The 24079-nt window shown below is 43.6% G+C and overlaps 1 long non-coding RNA gene across 1 annotated transcript in view; it reads right to left on the bottom strand.

The window, feature by feature from the left end:
* Window positions 1-24079, bottom strand: part of LOC141779815 (uncharacterized) — a 648874-nt gene that overhangs the window by 555071 nt on the left and 69724 nt on the right. The window lies entirely within an intron of this gene.

The raw sequence follows: 24079 nt of genomic DNA, 5'->3' as shown, positions 1-24079 counted from the left end.
GTACCAAAGCCAGCGATCATGTCGTATTAACTCTAGATGGAGAACATCAATACATGATATGAAATCATACTTTTTGTCTGCGTGTATGCTGTTTACTGATCAACTGTCTGAATCTTGCAGCCAAAATCACTATCTGCTGATATTTCTGAAGATGTAGAGAAATAGCATCTCAAATGTGTGGTAGACGATTTCTGGACATACAGCATGATGCTAGCTTTGGGAAGAAATCCATCTGTTATTTACAATATATAATGTACATAATGTTCAATAACTATTACTTCTCTCTGTATCTTCCTCCTCCCTTTTATTATAAAGTATGGAAACGCTTAATCCATGGAGAAATACACCCAGCCTGCATTCAGAAACTGTGCCTTTGAAGACAACAAAAAAAGACATGAAACAAATGAACAACATAAAAAATGTATTAACAAATATAGAAAAAAACAATTTAAAATTTCTTCTCCTTCTTCTCCTTCTTCTCCTCCTCCTCCTCCTTCTCCTCCTCCTCCTCCTTCTCCTCCTCCTCCTCCATCTGTACAGACGCATCTGCCACTTCTGCACAAACGTAGACAAAAATACAAACACATTAAATGTGACATTGCCTTTTTTTCAAATTATTTGATAACACAATCAAACACAAAATATATTGACACTTTTTCTGGGGTGCAGCTCAAAAACAAATCAGATTAACACTGTAATATTATTACACAACCATAACGTTAGTTATATCTTTGACAACATGCAAACTAAAACAAGCGGTTCCCGAGTTATGAAGGGGGGCGTGGCTAATGTGTAGGGGGCGGGCATAACATTCACCAATGAAACAGGAACTCTCTGCTGAGTGATATGACACCTCCCGCAAGACTCTACGACAAACGGTTCATGAGTTATGAAAGGGGGCGGGGCTAATGTGTAGGGGGCGGGCATAACATTCACCAATAAAACAGGAACTCTCTGCTGAGTGATATGACACTTCCCACAAGACTCTACTACAAACGGTTCATGAGATATGAAAGGGGGCGGGGCTAATGTGTAGGGGGCGGGCATAACATTCACCAATGAAACAGGAACTCTCTGCTGAGTGATATGACACCTCCCGCAAGACTCTACGACAAACGGTTCATGAGTTATGAAAGGGGGCGGGGCTAATGTGTAGGGGGCGGGGCTGCCCTTAACGAATAAAACAGGAACTCTCTGCTGAGTGATATGACACCTCCCATAAGCCTGTACGACAAACGGTTCATGAGATATGAAAGGGGGCGGGGCTACCATCTTAGGGCGGGGCTATGAGTATAATTTTTCATATACATGTCCTCAAGACTGTACCACCATCATACCTGAGAAATCTGGGGCAGATCGGACTATGTACAGTTGAGTTACAATAACTCCCTGTTTCATGGCGAATGGCTCAAAATGGCCGCCACGCCACGGTCCGCTCGTTAAGTGAACACTCACCATTTTAATAACTTTTCATCCTCAAGGTCTTGAGATGGTCCTGACCAAATTTCAAATCGATATGATCAAATCTGTAGGAGGAGTTCGTTAGAGTACGCGGCCAATAAAACGCAAAAATTGGGAAAATCGTACATAAAATCCAATATGGCCGACTTCTGGGTGGGCGGAGCTCATTGAGTATGAGTATATTTTTTCATATACATGTCATCAGTACTGGAGCAACATCATACCTGAGAGATTTGGGGCAGATCGGACTATGTACAGTTGAGTTACAATAACTGGCGAATGGCTCAAAATGGCCACGGTCCGCTCGTTAAGTGAACGCTCACCATTTTAATAACTTTTCATCCTCGAGGTCTTGAGATGGTCCTGACCAAATTTCAAATCGATATGATCAAATCTGTAGGAGGAGTTCGTTAAAGTACGCGGCCAATAAAACGCAAAAATGACATAAAAATCCAATATGGCCGACTTCTGGGTGGGCGGGGCTAATGAAACCCAATGAGGAATATGTTTCAAATGATGAGTGGGATATGCATACCAAATTTCATGAATATCGGATCAACTTTGACAAAGTTAAAATTTCAACGCGTTAGGGGGCGCTAGAGAGCCGAATAAAAACACACTGAGCCTAATGGCTATGCAGTTACATAAAGTTCACAGGTGTCTATCATTTTGCCAAATTTTATGAGATTCCGAGCACCTAAAGGTATGTTCAAAATCTGAAAGACATAAGGGGGCGCTAGAGAGCCAACATGCCACGCCCAAGCAAAATTTCACCACTAAAATTAAGTAATTACTAGTTTGGATGTGTGTGTAAAGTTTCATAAATTTTTGTGCATCCTAAAGTCTTCAAATATGCGTTCGTAAATTCTAAAATCACGCAGGAAGTCCAACATGGCTGACTTCCTGTTTGCCGGAGAAATCTCAAAATCATTTAATCCAGGTATGAGGGCGTGAGCAACGACATACTTGAATTTCGTGAAGATCGAAGAAACTTTCTCGGAAAAACTGCGTACGTTAGGGGGCGCTATGGAGCCCCCTGGAGACACCCGAGCCCAGTCACTCCAGAACATTGAATTTCCCACCAGTTCTGACGCATACTCCACTTTTCGTGAGTTTTGGGGATGGCTAAGGTCGTCAAAAACGCGTTCTTGCAGCGGAAAAATAATAATAATCTGCAGAAAAACAATAGGTTCCTTGCACTTCGTGCCAGGACACCGTTGGGTCCTGGCACTTTCGTGCTCGGGCCCTAATAATAATAATAATCTGCAGAAAAACAATAGGTTCCTTGCACTTCGTGCCAGGACACCGTTGGGTCCTGGCACTTTCGTGCTCGGGCCCTAATAATAATAATCTGCAGAAAAACAATAGGTTCCTTGCACTTCGTGCCAGGACACCGTTGGGTCCTGGCACTTTCGTGCTCGGGCCCTAATAATTAAAGCTGCACGCAGCGATGAAAGGGCCCTCGCCCCTGCGTGCATGTCGGGGGAACGCGCACGTCCGAGAACCCGCTGTCGTGCATTCCCGTGAAAGTCGGAAACTGCACGCAACAGTTAGAGTGAATTTTCTGCTTGGAGCGTGTGGCGCTGTAAATGACGGTTCACGAGTTATGAAGGGGGGCGTGGCTAATGTGTAGGGGGCGGGCATAACATTCACCAATGAAACAGGAACTCTCTGCTGAGTTATATGACACTTCCCACAAGACTACGACAAACGGATCATGAGTTATGAAAGGGGGCGGGGCTAATGTGTAGGGGGCGGGCATAACCTTCACCAATGAAACAGGCACTCTCTGCTGAGTGATATGACACATCCCACAAGACTCTACTACAAACGGTTCATGAGATATGAAAGGGGGCGGGGCTAATGTGTAGGGGGCGGGCATAACATTTACCAATGAAACAGGCACTCTCTGCTGAGTGATATGACACATCCCACAAGACTCTACTACAAACGGTTCATGAGATATGAAAGGGGGCGGGGCTAATGTGTAGGGGGCGGGCATAACATTTACCAATGAAACAGGAACTCTCTGCTGAGTGATATGACACATCCCACAAGACTCTACTATAAACGGTTCATGAGATATGAAAGGGGGCGGGGCTAACGTCTTGGGGCGGGGCTATGAGTATATTTTTTCATATACATGTCATCAGTACTGGAGCAACATCATACCTGAGAGATTTGGGGCAGATCGGACTATGTACAGTTGAGTTACAATAACTGGCGAATGGCTCAAAATGGCCGCCACGCCACGGTCCGCTCGTTAAGTGAACGCTCACCATTTTAATAACTTTTCATCCTCGAGGTCTTGAGATGGTCCTGACCAAATATCAACTCGATCTGATCAAATCTGTAGGAGGAGTTCGTTAAAGTACGCGGCCAATAAAACGCAAAAATGACATAAAAATCCAATATGGCCGACTTCTGGGTGGGCGGGGCTAATGAAACCCAATGAGGAATATGTTTCAAATGATGAGTGGGATATGCATACCAAATTTCATGAATATCGGATCAACTTTGACAAAGTTAAAATTTCAACTCGTTAGGGGGCGCTATAGAGCCGAATAAAAACACACTGGGCCTAATGGCTATGCAGTTACATAAAGTTCACAGGTGTCTATCATTTTGCCAAATTTTATGAGATTCCGAGTACCTAAAGGTATGTTCAAAATCTGAAAGACATAAGGGGGCGCTAGAGAGCCAACATGCCACGCCCAAGCAAAATTTCACCACTAAAATTAAGTAATTACTAGTTTGGATGTGTGTGTAGTTTCATAAATATTTGTGCATCCTAAAGTCTTCAAATATGCGTTCGTAAATTCTAAAATCACGCAGGAAGTCCAACATGGCTGACTTCCTGTTTGCCGGAGAAATCTCAAAATCATTTAATCCAGGTATGAGGGCGTGAGCAATGACATACTTGAATTTCGTGAAGATCGAAGAAACTTTCTCGGAAAAACTGCGTACGTTAGGGGGCGCTATGGAGCTCCCTGGAGACACCCGAGCCCAGTCACTCCAGAACATTGAATTTCCCACCAGTTCTGACGCATACTCCACTTTTCGTGAGTTTTGGGGATGGCTAAGGTCGTCAAAAACGCGTTCTTGCAGCGGAAAAAGAATAATAATCTGCAGAAAAACAATAGGTTCCTTGCACTTCGTGCCAGGACACCGTTGGGTCCTGGCACTTTCGTGCTCGGGCCCTAATAATCTGCAGAAAAACAATAGGTTCCTTGCACTTCGTGCCAGGACACCGTTGGGTCCTGGCACTTTCGTGCTCGGGCCCTAATAATCTTCAGAAAAACAATAGATAAAATAAAACTCATTCATCTATTCCTACCCACCTCCTCACCCTTGGTTACACTGCACTTATTGCACCACACACTTACAAGGTTTTAATTCTATGTATTTACTGTGAAGCGCTCCATAAGTATGTCTGTATTGGGGTAGTGTGTGTGTGAGTGAGGGTGTGTGTGCATGCGTGCGGGTGGGAGTATATTCTCTGTGTATATTCTCTGTTATTAGGGCCCGAGCACGAAAGTGCCAGGACCCAACGGTGTCCTGGCACGAAGTGCAAGGAACCTATTGTTTTTGTCAGTATTATTATTATTTTTCTGCCACTAGATCGCGTTTTTGACGACCTTATCCATCCCCAAAACTCACGAAAAGTGGAGTATGCGTCAGAACTGGTGGGAAATTCAATATTCTGGAGTGACTGGGCTCGGGTGTCTCCATAGCGCCCCCTAACGTACGCAGTTTTTCCGAGAAAGTTTCTTCGATCTTCACGAAATTCAAGTATGTCATTGCTCACGCCCTCATACCTGGATTAAATGATTTTGAGATTTCTTCGGCAAACAGGAAGTCAGCCATGTTGGACTTCCTGCGTGATTTTAGAATTTACGAACGCATATTTGAAGACTTTAGGATGCACAAAAATTTATGAAACTTTACACACACATCCAAACTAGTAATTACTTAATTTTAGTGGTGAAATTTTGCTTGGGCGTGGCATGTTGGCTCTCTAGCGCCCCCTTATGTCTTTCAGATTTTGAACATACCTTTAGGTACTCGGAATCTCATAAAATTTGGCAAAATGATAGACACCTGTGAACTTTATGTAACTGCATAGCCATTAGGCTCAGTGTGTTTTTATTCGGCTCTATAGCGCCCCCTAACGCGTTGAAATTTTAACTTTGTCAAAGTTCATCCGATATTCATGAAATTTGGTATGCATATCCCACTCATCATTTGAAACATATTCCTCATTGGGTTTCATTAGCCCCGCCCACCCAGAAGTCGGCCATATTGGATTTTTATGTAATTTTTGCGTTTTATTGGCCGCGTACTTTAACGAACTCCTCCTACAGATTTGATCATATCGATTTGAAATTTGGTCAGGACCATCTCAAGACCTCGAGGATGAAAAGTTATTAAAATGGTGAGCGTTCACTTAACGAGCGGACCGTGGCGTGGCGGCCATTTTGAGCCATTCGCCAGTTATTGTAACTCAACTGTACATAGTCCGATCTGCCCCAAATCTCTCAGGTATGATGTTGCTCCAGTACTGATGACATGTATATGAAAAAATATACTCATAGCCCCGCCCCAAGACGTTAGCCCCGCCCCCTTTCATATCTCATGAACCGTTTATAGTAGAGTCTTGTGGGATGTGTCATATCACTCAGCAGAGAGTGGGTTAACCCTAACTCAACTGTGCAGAGTTCGATCTGCCCCAAATTATCATTTGAAACATATTCCTCATTGGGTTTCATTAGCCCCGCCCACCCAGAAGTCGGCCATATTGGATTTTTATGTCATTTTTGCGTTTTATTGGCCGCGTACTTTAACGAACTCCTCCTACAGATTTGATCATATCGATTTGAAATTTGGTCAGGACCATCTCAAGACCTCGAGGATGAAAAGTTATTAAAATGGTGAGCGTTCACTTAACGAGCGGACCGTGGCGTGGCGGCCATTTTGAGCCATTCGCCAGTTATTGTAACTCAACTGTACATAGTCCGATCTGCCCCAAATCTCTCACGTATGATGTTGCTCCAGTACTGATGACATGTATATGAAAAAATATACTCATAGCCCCGCCCCAAGACGTTAGCCCCGCCCCCTTTCATATCTCATGAACCGTTTATAGTAGAGTCTTGTGGGATGTGTCATATCACTCAGCAGAGAGTGGGTTAACCCTAACTCAACTGTACAGAGTTCGATCTGCCCCAAATTATCATTTGAAACATATTCCTCATTGGGTTTCATTAGCTCCGCCCACCCAGAAGTCGGCCATATTGGATTTTATGTACGATTTTCCCAATTTTTGCGTTTTATTGGCCGCGTACTTTAACGAACTCCTCCTTCAGATTTGATCATATCGATTTGAAATTTGGTCAGGACCATCTCAAGACCTCGAGGATGAAAAGTTATTAAAATGGTGAGTGTTCACTTAACGAGCGGACCGTGGCGTGGCGGCCATTTTGAGCCATTCGCCATGAAACAGGGAGTTATTGTAACTCAACTGTACATAGTCCGATCTGCCCCAGATTTCTCAGGTATGATGGTGGTACAGTCTTGAGGACATGTATATGAAAAATTATACTCATAGCCCCGCCCTAAGACTTTAGCCCCGCCCCCTTTCATATCTCATGAACCGTTTATAGTAGAGTCTTGTGGGATGTGTCATATCACTCAGCAGAGAGTTCCTGTTTTATTTGTTAAGGGTAGCCCCGCCCCCTACACATTAGCCCCGCCCCCTTCCATAACTCATGAACCGTTTGTCGTAGAGTCTTGCGGGAGGTGTCATATCACTCAGCAGAGAGTGCCTGTTTCATTGGTAAATGTTATGCCCGCCCCCTACACATTAGCCCCGCCCCCTTTCATATCTCATGAACCGTTTGTAGTAGAGTCTTGTGGGATGTGTCATATCACTCAGCAGAGAGTGCCTGTTTCATTGGTGAAGGTTATGCCCGCCCCCTACACATTAGCCCCGCCCCCTTTCATATCTCATGAACCGTTTGTAGTAGAGTCTTGTGGGATGTGTCATATCACTCAGCAGAGAGTGCCTGTTTCATTGGTGAAGGTTATGCCCGCCCCCTACACATTAGCCCCGCCCCCTTTCATATCTCATGAACCGTTTGTAGTAGAGTCTTGTGGGATGTGTCATATCACTCAGCAGAGAGTGCCTGTTTCATTGGTGAAGGTTATGCCCGCCCCCTACACATTAGCCCCGCCCCCTTTCATAACTCATCATCCGTTTGTCGTAGAGTCTTGTGGGAAGTGTCATATCACTCAGCAGAGAGTTCCTGTTTCATTGGTGAAAGTTATGCCCGCCCCCTACACATTAGCCACGCCCCCTTTCATAACTCATGATCCGTTTGTCGTACAGGCTTATGGGAGGTGTCATATCACTCAGCAGAGAGTGCCTGTTTCATTGGTGAAAGTTATGCCCGCCCCCTACACATTAGCCCCGCCCCCTTTCATAACTCATGATCCGTTTGTAGTAGAGTCTTGTGGGAAGTGTCATATCACTCAGCAGAGAGTTCCTGTTTCATTGGTAAATGTTATGCCCGCCCCCTACACATTAGCCCCGCCCCCTTTCATATCTCATGAACCGTTTGTAGTAGAGTCTTGTGGGATGTGTCATATCACTCAGCAGAGAGTGCCTGTTTCATTGGTGAATGTTATGCCCGCCCCCTACACATTAGCCACGCCCCCCTTCATAACTCGTGAACCGTCATTTACAGCGCCACACGCTCCAAGCAGAAAATTCACTCTAACTGTTGCGTGCAGTTTCCGACTTTCACGGGAATGCACGACAGCGGGTTCTCGGACGTGCGCGTTCCCCCGACATGCACGCAGGGGCGAGGGCCCTTTCATAGCTGCGTGCAGCTCTCGTTTATTTTATAATTGTGTATGTATTCCCTATCTCATATTTATCGAACAATTTTCTATTGTTGCTGTTATATTTATATGTTTATAATGATGATTGTATTTTACTTCATTATTGTTATTCAATTGATTGATTGATCGATTGTCTATTATACAGGGATGAGAGAGTAACAAACAGGAACAAAGAATCTCACTGCCATGTCAATGTGTATGTGATCAATAAACTAAACTTGAACTTGAACTTGGAACTTGAAATTCCCACCAGGCTGTCAGAGTTGTAGCTATGGTGGGGTTTTTGAAACACGTATGGTGTGTGATGGAGCAACTGATGAATGGTAGGTCTGAAATGTGGATGTCTTTACATAGTGTTTGTTCTATATCTGTCCAGGAGTTGTCGGGTTGGTTGGGATTGGTCCATTTGTGAATTTATTGCAGTTGGTGGGCAATGAAGTAATGGAGAATGTTTGGTGCTTCCAGACCTCCTTGAGCTTTGGGTTTTTGTAAAGTGGTTAGTTTGATTCTAGGTGTCTTGTTTTTCCAATAGTATTTTGAGACGATAGAGTCTAGAGATTTGAACCGGGAGAGTGGGATTACTGAGAGTAGGTAATTTATTATGGTAATATGGTCATTTTGATAGATGCGATTCTGCCTATGAGGGATATTGGTAGATTCATCTAACGTTGAAGGTTGCCCTCTACTGTTTTGAGTAGTGGGCTGAAGTTGAGATGAACTAACTCTGACAGCCTGGGGGAAATGTTGATTCCTAATTCCTTACCAGTGCGCAGAAAGGTGAGTGGTGTTGGAACTGCCACATCCCAACTATTAGGGCTGAGTGGGAGAATGGTGGATTTAGACCAGTTGATAGTGTAATCAGATATTTTAGAAAAAGTATTTATGAGGCGGATGGTTACGGGTAATGAAGATGAAGGATTTTGTAAGTAAAGTAGAATGTCGTCTGCATAAAGGCTGATCTTGTGGTGCATATTGTTTGTTTGGATTCTTGTGAGGTTTACTTTTTGACGGATGGCTGCTGCAAGTGGTTCGATGAATATTGCAAATAAAGATGGAGAGAGTGGGCATCCTTGCCTTGTACCCCTGTGAAGTGTTGTGATGTTAGTCCATTGGTGGTGATCGTGGCCATTGGTGATGTGTACAAAATCCTAACCCAGTGTATAAATGATTCACCGAAACCAAATGTTTTCAATGTAGAGAATAAAAATACCCAATTTACTTTGTCAAATGCTTTTTCGGCGTCTAAAGAAACTATTGTTGTCGGTGTGTTTGTGTGTGATGTGTAATGGATTAAATTAAATAGTCTAGTTAAATTATTGGATGAGTGTCTTCTTTAATAAAGCCAGTTTGGTCTGAGTGGATGAGAGATGGAGTAACTGTTTCAATACGTGATGCTAATGCTTTGCTAATGATTTTTGTGTCTGTGTTGATGAGAGATAAGGGGCGGTAACTTGATGGGGAAGTTGGGTCTTTATCAGGTTTGAATAAAAGAGAGATTATGGCAGTCTTTAAATTGCCTGCCTTGCCGTTATACCTGTTGTTTTTGTTTAAAGTGTTCAAATTTTGCGACTGTGGGACGTGGGCGTTTGTTTGTGGGTTTTTTCGATCCGATGCAGTGTACTCTGTGGAATGTGATGTCCTTAACGGTGTCCGGGGATATTTTGAGGTGGTCATGAAGTCCTTTATCAACTGCTCTGGGTTGTCATCCTGTGTGTGTTCTGGGATTCCGGAAATTATGAGATTGTCTCGACTGTAGATCGAGTATGTTTTCTTTCATGTCCTGTTTTTCTTTAGTAACGGTGGCGAGCTAAGCTGTGAGTGAAGTGATGGAGTGATGGAGGGATTTGTTTTCTGTTTTGAGTGAGGATATCTGATCTTGGCTGAATTCCAGGCTTTCGCGGAACTGCTGGAATTTGCGGTGTAAGACTTCGATAATTTATTGTCGATTGATATTAAAATGTCACTGACCTCTGAGCAGCATGTTTTGTCCGGGGAGTTGTGAGCGGAATCGGATTGTCGGCATCTCTTGCCGGGTCGGGATGGTGTGGAAGCGGAGTTGTCCTTGTGTTGTCCAGATTTAGTGTCGGCCATGGTGCAATATCGGTTGTAATATTTGTCAATGTATTCATCGAGATTTTCCAGTTCGAACAGTTGTAGTTTTCCAGTTTGAAGGGTACAGAAAAGGAGTTATTTCATGGGGAAAAAGTAAAAGATGTTTGTTTGTATCTAGCAGCAGGAGGCTGCCATCTTGGTTCTCGCACTGGTCTCGTCGGGTCTCGCGATCACAGACGCATCACTCCAGTTTACTATGTTTTACGGAGACATGGTTACAGGACAGTACACCAGACTCAGACGACACACTAGGGGGGTTCCAACTGATACGAGCGGACAAAGGGAAACAAAGCGGTAAGGGGAAAGGAGGGGGACTTGCCGTCATTATCAACACGAGATGGTGTTGTTCCGGAAATATCACCGTGAAGTCTAAGGTGTGTTGTCCTGATGTTGAACTGTTAGCGGTGGGAATACGGCCATACTATCTGCCGAGGGAATTCTCACATGCTATCGATGTGGTTGTTGACATTCCTCCTTCTGCAAATGTGGCAGCGGCCAGTGACGTCATCCACACAACTGTCGCGGGACTTCAGACACAGCATCTGAAGCCTTCCTAATCATCTCAGGCCATTTCAACCATGCACCCCTCTCATCCACACTGACCAACTTCACTCAGTATGTGAAATGTACAACAAGGGACAATAAAACACTGGACTTACTGTATGCTTAATGTCAGTAAGGCATACACCTTCACTGCCCTGCCCCCACTAGGAAGTTCAGATCACCACCTAGTACACCCAGTTACCACCAGGACTGTTAGAGTATGGCCAGAGGAAGCCATGGCAGACCTACAGGACTGGTTTGACCTCACAGACTGGAATTTACTCTGTAAAACACAAAGTGAGGACATCAACAGCCTATCAGGCTGCATTACAGATTATATCAACTTCTGCACAGACAACATTATCCCCACCCAAACAATCTGCTGCTTCCCAAACAACAAGCCCTGGATTAATAGAGACATCAGATTCCTGGTCATCCAGAAGAAGCGGGCGTTCAAGGCTAGAGAGGAGGCCCGACGCATCCAGAGAGAGCTGAAGGGGAAGATTAAGGACCGGGAGAAGGCTGAGAGTCAGCTACAGCAGAACAACGCAAAGGAGGTGTGGAGTGGGATGAAGAGGATGACCGGCCTCAAACAACAAGGGTCAGGGGTGGAGGGGAGTGTGGAGAGGGCAGATGAGTTTAATCCGTTTTTTAATAGGTTTGACTCAGGAGCCCCACCACTTCCCCCGGGCCACACTAGCACCCGTACGTGCTCTCAACAACAGCCCCCCTCACCAGCAATCCCCACCCCCTCTCCCAGCTCTCGCCCGCAACAACAGACTCCCCAGAACATCGGCCCCGCCCCGCCGAGCCCCCACACTCACCTGACCATTACTACCAACCAGGTGGTTGGGGAGTTGAGGAGGCTCCGCCTAGGCTGGTAGTGGACTTCCGCCGGAACAGGAAGCCACCTACACCTATCATCATCCAGGGTGAGGAGGTTGGTGTGGTGGAGTCGTACAAGTTCCTGGGGGTGTACCTCAACAACAAGCTGGACTGGTCTGACAATAATGATGCCCTCTACAGGAAGGGACAAAGCAGAATGTACTTCCTGAGGAGACTTAGGTCATTTGATGTGTGTAACAGGCTGCTACGCATGTTTTATGAGTCAGTGGTGGCCAGTGTACTTTTTTTTGCAGTTGTGTGTTGGGGAGGCGGCATTAAGGCTGGTGATGCAAACAGACTTAACAAACTGGTCAGGAAGGTGGGCTCTGTTGTGGGAGTGCGCCTTGACAGCTTGGAGGAGGTGGCTGAGGGGAGGATTCAATTCAATTCAATTCAATTTATTTTAAATCACAACAGAAGTTATCTCAAGACGCTATAGAGCAGGTCTATGACCGTACACCATAGTTTAGAGACCCAACAGGATCCACCAAGCGCACTGTGGCCAGGAAAAACTCCCGATTACTGGGAAGAAACCTGGAGCAGAACCGGGCGTTGGGCGGGCGGCCATCTGCCGAGACCGGCTGGGGGGATAGATGGATAGATAGATAGATAGATAGATAGATAGATAGATAGATAGATAGATAGATAGATAGATAGATAGAGAGAGAGAGAGAGAGAGAGAGAGAGAGAGAGAGAGAAAGAGAGAGAAGCAGCCACAATAATAGCCTAGCAGCTGTAATAGCTGCTAGGCTATTGTCACTTGTACACTGAGGACTGATAACACAAAACCAATAGTGGTGGATGGAAAGAGTGATAATACAACTATCGAAATCGAAATTCGAAATTGATGTCATTGGGTCGTCCCCAGACGGGCTTTCAAGTGGAGCTTCCAGCTGTCTCAGTCCACCATACATCTGGCTAGCTCACCAGCACTGTCCAGCATCTCTCCTCAGTACGTCCATGTGTGTTGGTGTGGGACGTCCCTGTGATCGATGCCCGTGCGTTGGTTCCCGCAGCATCAGCATGCTTGCTGGGAGTTCTTGATGTCTTTGGCAGTGACCGAGAAGTGTTGGCTGCCACATTGTCACTAAGTGTTGGTAATCCCTCGTTAGCATTGGTAGTCCCTCGTACAGACGTAGTTAATTAATGATGGTAGCAGTTGGTGTCAAGCAGACACCGGACGCGGTAGCAGATGCAGCCACAATACCGGAGACATCCAGATCCAGGTGAAACCCCGCTCCAAGTGTACCCCTGCTCCAGGTATAACCTCGCTCCCGGTGTGATCCCGCTCCAGGTATGACCTCGTTCCAGGTGTGACCCCGCTCCACGGTTAGCTGCAAGACAAGGAGGCACAAGGACTCCCGGGGAGGAATGAAGTTAGTAACAACATGGACATGGGACATGAGTATATACAGAAGGAGAGGGGAGCTCAGTGTGTCATAGGAAGTCCCCCGGCAGTCTAGGCCTATAGCAGCTTAAGTATAAGCGTTATCAAAGAGGAAAGTCTTTAGCCTACTCTTAAATGTAGAGACGGTGTCTGCCTCCCGGACTGGAACTGGGAGCTGGTTCCAGAGAAGAGGAGCTTGATAGCTGAAGGCTCTTGCTCCCATTCAACTTTTGGAGACTCTAGGAACCTCAAGTAACCCTGCATTCTGTGAGCGCAGTGCTCTAGTGGGGTAGTAGGGTACTATGAGCTCTTTAAGATATGATGGGGCCTGACCGTTTAGCGCTTTGTAGGTGAGGAGGACGATTTTAAAATCTACTCTGGATTTTACAGGCAGCCAGTGTAGAGAAGCTAATACAGGAGTAATATGATCTCTTTTTGTCAGTACACGTGCTGCAGCATTCTGGATCAACTGGAGAGTCTTAAGAGACTTATTGGAGCAGCCTGATAATAAGGAATTGCAGTAATCGAGTCTAGAGGTAACAAATGCATGGACTAATTTTTCGGCATCATTTTGACACAGGATGTGCCTGATCTTTGCAATGTTACGTAGATGAAATAAGGCAGTCCTTGAGGTTTGTTTTATGTGAGAGTTAAAGGACATGTCCTGATCGAAGATAACTCCCAGATTCCTTACGGTGGTGCTGGAGGCCAGGGCAATGCCATCTAGAGTAACTATATCATTAGATAATTTGTTTCAGAGGCGCTCAGGGCCAAGTACAATAACTTCAGTTTTGTCTGAGTTTAACATCAGGAAATTGCAGGTCATCCAGGTTTTTATGTCCTTAAGGCATGCTTGAAGTTTAGTTAACTGGTTTGTTTCGTCTGGCTTGATCGATAGATATAATTGGGTATCATCTGCATAACAATGAAAGTTTATGGAGTGTTTTCTAATAACATTACCTAAGGGAAGCATATATAAGGTAAATAGAATTGGTCCAAGTACAGAACCCTGTGGAACTCCGTGACTGACTGGGGGCAAGGAGGACTCATCGTTGACATGTACAAACTGAGATCGATCTGATAAATAGGACTTGAACCAATTTAGTGCGATTCCTTTAATGCCAATTAAATGTTCCAGTCTTTGTAATAGGATGTCATGGTCAATGGTGTCGAAAGCAGCACTAAGATCTAGCAAGACAAGTACAGAGACAAGTCCTTTGTCCGATGCCATTAGAAGGTCATTTGTAATTTTCACTAATGCTGTCTCTGTGCTATGGTGCACTCTAAATCCTGACTGATAATCCTCCAATAAATGATTGTTCTGTAGAAAGTCACACAGCTGACTGGCAACTGCTTTCTCGATGATTTCGGAGGTAAAGGGAAGGTTAGATATAGGTCTATAGTTGGCTAGGACCTCTGGATCGAGAGTGGGCTTTTTAAGAAGAGGTTTAATTACTACAGCTACTTTAAAGGACTGTGGTACATAGCCTGTTAGTAAAGACACATTGATCATATCCAGTAAAGAGGTGCTAACTAAAGGTAAAACTTCTTTAAGCAGTCTAGTTGGAATAGGGTCTAGGAGACAGGTAGATGATTTAGATGAAGAGATCAGTGAAGTCAGTTTGTGGAGGTCGATAGGAGAAAGCAGTCTAAATATATTTCAGGTTGTACAGCTGTTTCTAAGGTTCCTAAGTTTGAGGATAAATTCGTACCAGTTGACGGTAGGAGGTGATTAATTTTGTCTCTAATAGTTAGTATTTTATCATTAAAGAAACTCATGAAGTCACTACTACTGAGGGTTGTAGGAATACATGGCTCAATAGAGCTGTGGCTCTCTGTCAGCCTGGCTGCAGTGCTGAATAGAAACCTGGGGTTGTTCTTATTTGTCTCTATTAATGATGAGTAATGGGCTGCTCTAGCATCACAGAGAGCCTTCCTATATGTTTTAAGACTATCTTGCCAGACTAAATGAGATTCTTCCTGTTTGGTGGAACGCCATATCCTTTCCAGTTTCCTCGATGCTTGCTTTAATTTGCGTGTTTGAAGGTTATACCATGACTTCCTTTGTTTTATTAACTTCTTTTTTAGAGGGGCAACAGAATCAAGTGTGACTCGCAGTGAGTCTGTAGCACTATCTACAAGATGATCAATTTGGGTGGGGCTAAAGTTAGCATACGAGCCCTCTGTTATATTGAGACATGGTATTAAGGCTGACATATTCTTCCTGACACAGCCAGGTTTCAGTAAGACAAAATAAATCAATGTGATTATCTGATATTGAATAATTTACTAGTAGAGCTTTAAATGACAGAGATCTGATATTTAACAGTCCACATTTAATTCTCCTGTTTTGTTGCTTTATTGCAGTGCTAGTGTTATATTTTATTAGATTATTATGTTTAACTCCTCTTCTGTTTACTTTTGATTTAATTCATTTAGGTGGGGCAGACACAGTCTCAGTTAGGTTTGGGGTTAAGCTATGGGTGGGTAACTGCTCTAGTGGAAGCGCAGACAAGTGTGTAAGACTGCAGCTCTGGAATGACCTCTGGTTTGTCATGGATTTGTTCCACTAACAATCTTGGTCAGATTTCTGGATAAGAGAGCCGCACCATCCAAAGTAGGATGAATGCCGTCTCTCCTAATCAGACCAGGAGTCCCCCAGAAAGAGTTCCAATTATCAATGAAGCCCACATGGTTTGCTGGACACCACCTCGACAGCCAGCTGTGGAATGACTTCATGCGGCTATACATGTCGTCACTGGTCAAGTTGGGGAGGGGGCCAGAGAAAACTACGGAGTCCGACATCGTCTTTGCCTATGCACACACCGACTGAACATTAACTTTAGTGACCTCCGATCGACGTAACCGGGTGTCATTACCGCCGACGCTTAGGACTATGCTTCCTTCGGACAGTTACCCAGCCTCCCGGCTGCTCGGGGGTTGCCGGGGGACAGCTAGCAGAAGCTACGCTTGGCTGGTCCGCACCGGCTTGGGGCTGGATAACTACAGAAGAAGCTAAAGCTAAAGTGAAGAACCGGGCTTCTAACTCGCTAACCCTCGCCTCCAATGCAGCAAGTGCACTACACCTAATACATGTACCATTATCTCTAAAGGAGGCAGAGGAATAACTAAACATGAGACACACAGAGCAGGGGGGGAGAGAGCAGGAGAAGGAGAGAGAACAGGAGAGCAGGAGAGAGCAGGAGAGAGAGAAGCCATCGCTAACGGCTAAGCTACTGCTAAGCTACTGCTAAGCTACTGTTATGCTACAGTACGATAGCCCAGCTAGCGTTAGCCGAGCTGAATATGTGCGGTTAAGTCTCTAAAAAGGAGCGAGTTGTGAGTGCTTAAGCAGAACTAGTGTAGATATAAATGTAGCGGGTAATTAGCCGCTGTAGTGAAGAGTATATAACTATATTGCCCTGGATGTGCTAGAGCAGCTACAGAACACAGCAGCACACAGAAAGACAGGCAACCGGAAATGAGGCAATACGCTTACCGCAAGCACGTCAGCACGTCAGCACGTCCTGAATCGAAAAGGATGAGTTCTAAGATCAAGAACACACTGGAGAACCCATCTCACCCCCTCTATGAGGAGATGAATGGGTTAAGAAGCTTCTTCAGCAATCGTCTCATCCTTCCGAGGTGTTCGAAGGAGCGTTTCAAGCACTCCTTTGTACCAACAGCCACCCGGGTGTACAATAGAAACTGTGATGACCTCAGTCACAGCCAACTCGATGGTCTCTGACACTGTCTGTTTTTGCACTGTCTTTGTTTGTCTTGTTCACGTGGATATAATGCTTGCACTACTGCTACTGCACATAATTTATAATATTTATAATGCACATATTTATTTACCTTTTTTAACATATAACTTTCACTAGTGTTCTTATTGCTTAGGTATTTTTTACTTATTTATTGTATGCCATGTCTTATTTTATGTACTTACTTCTTCTGTTAGAATCTGTGCTGCTGTGCAACTATAATTTCCCCACGGGAATAAATAAAGTGCTATCCTGTCCTTGTTGAGAATGCTAAACAGGCCTACTTACTTTTAGTCTGATGGCTACTGTTTTACTGTGTTCATCTTGTTTTCTACATTTGTGGATATGGACACTATATGCTTGCACCTCTGTATCAAGCCTTGTGGGGATAGCTTTCATACTTCTTTTGTATGGACTGGCTGCTGTCTGGAATTGGTTACAATACTATTAAAGTGAAAGAAAAGAGATGCATGTGACTACTTTATTCCATGTATTAATATATTTATAAACACTATACTCAGTTATTTATAGCCATTAATTGACAAATATTGTGTGAGGCCCCCGTCCCCCCAGTGATTTTCATATTTGGCCCCCTTGCTATTGAAGTTGAATAGCCCTGCCATAGAGCAATGGACCACAGAACACATCTGAACAAGGAGTGGCCATAATGTCTGGCCTGTTAGATGTTGTTTCACAGAACCATCTGCAATTGAAAGTGTATTCACTTTTAACATTGCGTCCTGGTTCGAGCACCTTGCAGCATCTCGTCAAAAGCGAGACAAAGCTTTCCAAAGTAGTCAAACTGGACAAAACAATTACAAGCTGCAAACAGACCCCACTGTCCTATCACCATGGCAAAGCAGTCCAATGCTTAAGTGGCAACATCTTAGATGACCATAGACTTCCCTTAAATCACCACTTTCCGCTACAGCTCTCAGGCAGAGGTACAGAGTCCCCTGTGCAAAGAAAACATCTATAAAAAAAACACAGCATTTTATATTTATTTATTTATTTAACCTTGATTAAGTCCTCATTATCGAGTACCTGGTGCTCCTTTTAATGTAGCTTCTATTGTGCTTTTATGTAAATTAGTTTTAATGTCCTGCCTGGATGTGACATGTTGTGTTTTAATGTACCCTTTTTAATAGCAGATTTTGCACATGCAAACTTAAGACACATTTCTGCCTTTTGCATGCAAAAAGTAGAGAATAAAGTATGTTCTATTCTGTTCTATTCTATTCTATCTGATGTACAGTATTTCCAGAGCACTGCTGTCCATCCTGATCTTCTGAATCTGAAGGATGATTTAAAAGTACAATCAGTGAAATGTGTCTTTAGTAACTGCAACCCTCCATTTCTAAAAGCTCCACTAACCAATATCTTTTATGTGAGAGGTTTAAATTCCATTTATGAGGCTGTTTGTGTTAAATGTGTGATATTTCTTGTTAAACTGCTAATATAATTAATAATCAATTAATATCATATAATTATTTTGTTCAAAGAGCCAGTATAAGAGTTCTCATTCCACCTTTAAGTAATTTTTCAAATGACAGTTTTCCAGCACACTGGTATCATTATACTCTTTTGGCATGTCTGGGTTTCATCCACCTCTCATCTCATTAAGCAGAATAAAAATGGACCACACAGGAAGTCATGAGGCTCCCCGGTGCTGTATGCGTGGCTTGGAAAGAGGTATCATTAAAGTGATTATTCTGATTAGTCTCTGAATGCATCCTGGAGTGAAAAGCTCTAATCATCACACACTGCTACATTCAGTCCTGATTGACATCTAACCCTCACAGTTTACACAGAAATAATGTTGAATTTGGGAAATTAGCCAAGTGGGCAGGTCATTAAGTCTCTCTGTTGAAGGAGATACAATGTAGAGGAAGTGAAGGTACAGTGGATATTATTGGTTATTTTTTATTAGCATATGCTGCAGGAGTGTGATGCTGTTTCTCAGACATATATTTGGTGCCTGTTTTACCTTTGGAAAGCACAACACGTTCTCATCCCAGCTCGTCACATACCGCCCCTTAGCGTCACGCCCCTTGGCGTTGGCGTCACGCCCCTTGGCGTCATTTTAGGTTCAGGCAACAAAACCACTTAGTTAAGTTTAGGAAAGAAAAACATGGTTGGGCTTAAAACTACTACATTTGTACAGTGAAAATAAAGCATGAACGTTGTGAACACGGGACACGAACGAACAGCTGATTGTAACATGAAGAGCGGTCTCCTGGTGAAAGCCTTGTGTTTATTGGACCCATCCACCTCCCCTTCCGCCCACCTGGTGTGTCTCTTTTCGCTCTTTAAACTACGTCACCACACTCCAAACAAACTTTCTCTGAGCGTTTGCTGTTGCTGCTACATTGTAGTTAATGGAACGCCCGGTGCGGTGGTATAGCACTCTGACGGCTGGAAAGCAAGAGGATGAAAAGATATCCAAACATTAATTCACACAGTAAGATTTTTGTTCATGTTCTCTTTTTATAATAACAAATAAAGAAAAACAACAATATGATACAAACTTTGTCTGAGTATTCTGTTATGTTTCCAATACCACCCACCAGCCTTTAACAAGGATGTGAGATAGCACAGGTTGCACAGGTGGTGCCCATTCTCTTCCACCACTGAAAGTCACATTTGCCGTGTTTGTGCATGCCACTGAGGGCTGTCACTAGCAACTATCTGTCACTCGTACATGGCTGTCTACACCATAGAGGAGTGACAAGAACTGAAACGTAGATCTGGACACTGGAAACTGGAATCTGGAAAAAACAGGGAAAATTGCAAACACCGATGAACAGAAAAGAGGGCTGCGGATAACAGAGGCCAAATTTGACGTTTGCCAATTATTTAAGAGAATGGTAAATGGACTTGCATTTATATAGCGCTTTTCTAGTCTTCCGACCATTCAAAGCGCTTTACACTACATGTCAGTATTCACCCATTCATACACTGATGGCAGAGGCTACTAAGGTGCCAACTTTGCCCATCAGGATCTAATCTAAATACTCATTCACACACGATGGCTATGCCTTCGGGAGCAATTTGGGGTTAAGTGTCTTGCTCAAGGACACATCGACATGTGACACATCAACTGTGAGGGCGGACAGGGACGCAAAGCTGAGCCGTGTATGCGAAGGGACCGTCACAGGGAAGTCTTGCGTGAATAAGTGAGATAATGAGAATCTCTGTGTACAAGATGGAAGCAGAATACGCTGTGTCAACCAAAAGCATTATTTTTACATTTTGCAGAACATCTTAAATAAATGTGTAGCACCAGACTGAGCCTGAGCCACATCATTCTGTGCACCGCTACATATTTTGGCGAGCTAGCCTGAAAGGTGATCCAGCCAGTGATCCATCTGGAAGAGATAAACCTGGATCAGCATTAAGATCCAGCCACAACCAAGGAATGTTGGTAAATTCTCACATATCAAGAAGTAAATAACATTTTAACATAATCTCATGCTGTCGTAGAACACCTGGATGGATTAACCAAGCTATTTATTTTTACTTGCTGTGGATCAACTACATCTTCCTCAAGACCTCCAAAGATGCAGAGTTGCTGGATTAACAGAAACCCGAAGTCATTCATTCCAATATAGGTTGAGTACTACTGCCCCCCTGGAACCATGGAAACCATGAACACGAGTTACATGACGAAGTAAGCAGAACATTGCTGACGTTGGAGGAGTCGGAGCTCATCTCTGTGTGCGAGCACAGTGAGCCATCGGGAGGGTTTGCAAGCCAAGCTCGACGCACCCTCCTCCGGTCGGCCGACAACCCTCTGCTCCACAGACTCTCATTTCCGATTTTCTTAATTTTCAGGCTGGTTTCTGTGGATTTCGAGCTAGTCATGATTAAAGGTGCTGTTGATAACATTGATAACATTCAGCCACTAGATGTCACACTCTTCCTCTTCCATTCCAAGTGGTTGCCAATTCGTTTTACAACCTGTGTATTTTATGGTCAAATGGAGTGAGCCTCCATTCACAGTCATGTCAAGTGATGAATCTTTCATGGTAGAGTAATGAAGTAATTTTACAACATGTAGCTACACATTAGCTATAGATTTAGGTTTCTTTGTGCGGTGTTTCATGGTTCATGTGATGTAATCTATGGTAATCTGAGGACCTAGTTTGTCATCTAAGCAGTGGTGTACTGCAGGGAATACACATGTACACATTGAAGCTGTTATTATTCTCATTTTCAATTGTTAAACTGCGACAACACATTAGTTAAAGCTGAAGTAGGCAAGATTGGAGCAAATATGATTAAAAAAAGTTATTTTTATAAAATGGTCGCTATATCGTGACAGTAGTACATGAAACAGGTAACCTGAAAAAAATCCTCTGCCTCTGGTGTCCTCCGGTGCTCCTAACGGCATCTGCAAGATTTCACAGACCGGCGGAAAACAAGCAGTCAGAGCTTATCTGAGGTCTGCTGTCCATCTGCTGTCTATGAGAGCCGGCTGTCAATCACTCGCTAACTCTGACCAAACGGTCAAACTAGGCAGCGCTGATCAAATATGAATCAATAATCTGTTACGTTAATGTCTATTTCTCTCCTCAGATGTTCTCAGAATCATCTTTTAGTGTACTGTTTAGCTGAACATTATGGAAAGAACCCTACAGAGAAATAAAACCTTTTTCTTACCTTTCCCTTGATCCGGTCTGTTTGTTTTATATCTCGCCCGGAGTAGTCTCTTTCTGGAGTCTCGTGTCGCATCCACATTGTCAAAATCAGCAAAATATTTAGCCATGACATCGAAAATATTTTAGATAACACTAAAGCGTAGCTTAGTGTTATCTAAAACACTCCAACACAACAAACTCTGACAACAGCGGTCCCGCAACACTCCTGTCACATGACACAATGACAAACAGAGAGCGAAAGGATGTATCACCAATACCATTGGATTTATGCTCCTAACCAGTTCTAGGTTCTACTGGACTTGGGGAACAATATTAAATCAGACCAAATACTTTAAATACAAAAGCTGGCATTTTACTGAATTTAAACAAAGACAACACAGAAAACAGTTACTCAAAACAATGGATAATCCTGCAGGCAAAAATAAGGTAAACTTTTCCTTTAATTTTGCTCTTTAGTCTGGTAGAGATAGTTTAGTTCTGACAATCCATCCAGGTTGGATGTGTCGCATAAGTTCTGTTTAGACCGGTTTGTTGAAACTATCTTATTTTAGGCTAATAGGCTCCACCTAATTTGATTTTGTTACTTTCACGAGTTAACTCCTTAGTCTTAATGAGTTAAATGTATGCATTTTAACCAATTATCTATATTTATGCATTCCAATGAATTGTATTTAATGGATTTATGAATTTAATATTTATTTTATTTTGTTATTTTTTAATGTACAATATACAAATTCCTTCTGTTTCCATTGCAATAATATCAAATAGCGATTTTAAAAAAAATATTTCTCACTATCGGGGGGAGCATAGATATTCACCAGTGTCAGGATATTGTTTTCAACTGTGCCATTTACGGCAAATGATGATGATTATGATATACAGTGCCTTCAGAAAGTATTCAGACCCCTTCACTTTTTTCACATTTTGTTATGTTGCAGCCTTATGCTAAAATCGATAAAATTACTTTTTTCCCTCAACAATCTACACGCAATACACCATAATGACAAAGTGGAAACAGAATTTTAGAAATTTTTGCAAATTTATTAAAAAGGAAAAACTGAAATATCACATTTACTTAAGTATTCAGACCCTTCACTATGACGCTTGAAATTTAGCTCAGGTGCCTCCCATTTCCCTCGATCATCTTTGAGATGTTTCTCCACCTTGACTGGAGTCCACCAGTGGTAAATTCAAATGATTGGACATGATTTGGAAAGGCACAGACCTGTCTCACAGGTCTCACAGCTGACAACGCATATCAGAGCAAAAACCAAACCATGAGGTCGAAGGAACCGTCTGAAGAGCTCAGAGACAAGATTGTGTCGAGGCACAGATCTGGGGAAGGCCACAAAAAAAATCTGCTGCATTGAAGGTCCCCAAGAGCACAATGGCCTCCATAATTCTTAAATGGATGAAGTTTGGAACAACCAGGACTCTCACTAGAGCTGGCCGCCCGGCCAAACTGAGCAATCGGGGGAGAGAGGTGACCAAGAACCCGATGGTCACTCTAACTGAGCTCCAGAGATGGGAGAAACTTCCAGTAGGACAACCATCACTGCAACACTCCACCCATCTGGGCATATGGCAGAGTGGCTAGACAGACATGAAAGCCCGCTTGGAGTTTGCAAAAAAGCACCTAAAGGACACTCAGACTGTGAGAAACAAGATTCTCTGGTCTGATGAAACCAAGATTGAACTGTTTGGCCTCAATTCTAAGCGTTATGTCTGGAGGAAACCAGGCACCGCTCATCACCTGCCCAATACCATCCCAACGGTGAAGCATGGTGGTGGCAGCATCATGCTGTGGGGGTGTTTTTCAGCGGCAGGGACTGGGCGACTTGTCGGGGTTGAGGGAAAGCTGAACGGAGTAAAGTACAGAGATATTCTTAATGAAAACCTGGTCAAGAGCGCTCAGGACCTCAGACTGGACCGAAGGTTTACCTTCCAACCGGACAATGACCCTAAGCACACAGCCAAGATAACGCAGGAGTGGCTTAGGGACAACTCTGTGAATGTCCTTGAGTGGCTCAGCCAGAGCCCTGACTTGAACCCAATCAAACATCTCTAGAGAGACGTGAAAATGTCTGTCCACCGACGGTCCCCATCCAACCTGACAGAGCTTGAGAGGATCTGCAGAGAAGAATGGCAGAAACTCCCCAAATCCAGGTGTGCAAAGCTTGTCATGTCATACCCAAGAAGACTCGATGCTGTAATCACTGCCAAAGGTGCTTCAACTAAGTACTGAATAAAGGGTCTGAATACTTAAGTAAATGTGATATTTCAGTTTTTCCTTTTTATTAAATTTGCAAAAATTTCTAAAATTCTTTTTCCACTTTGTCATTATGGTGTATTGCGTGTAGATT

Source organism: Sebastes fasciatus, chromosome 12 (genome assembly GCF_043250625.1).
Source record: "Sebastes fasciatus isolate fSebFas1 chromosome 12, fSebFas1.pri, whole genome shotgun sequence".
Classification (NCBI taxonomy): domain Eukaryota; kingdom Metazoa; phylum Chordata; class Actinopteri; order Perciformes; family Sebastidae; genus Sebastes; species Sebastes fasciatus.
The sequence above is the reverse complement of the archived record's forward strand: the minus strand, read 5'-3'. Positions and strand labels throughout refer to the sequence as shown.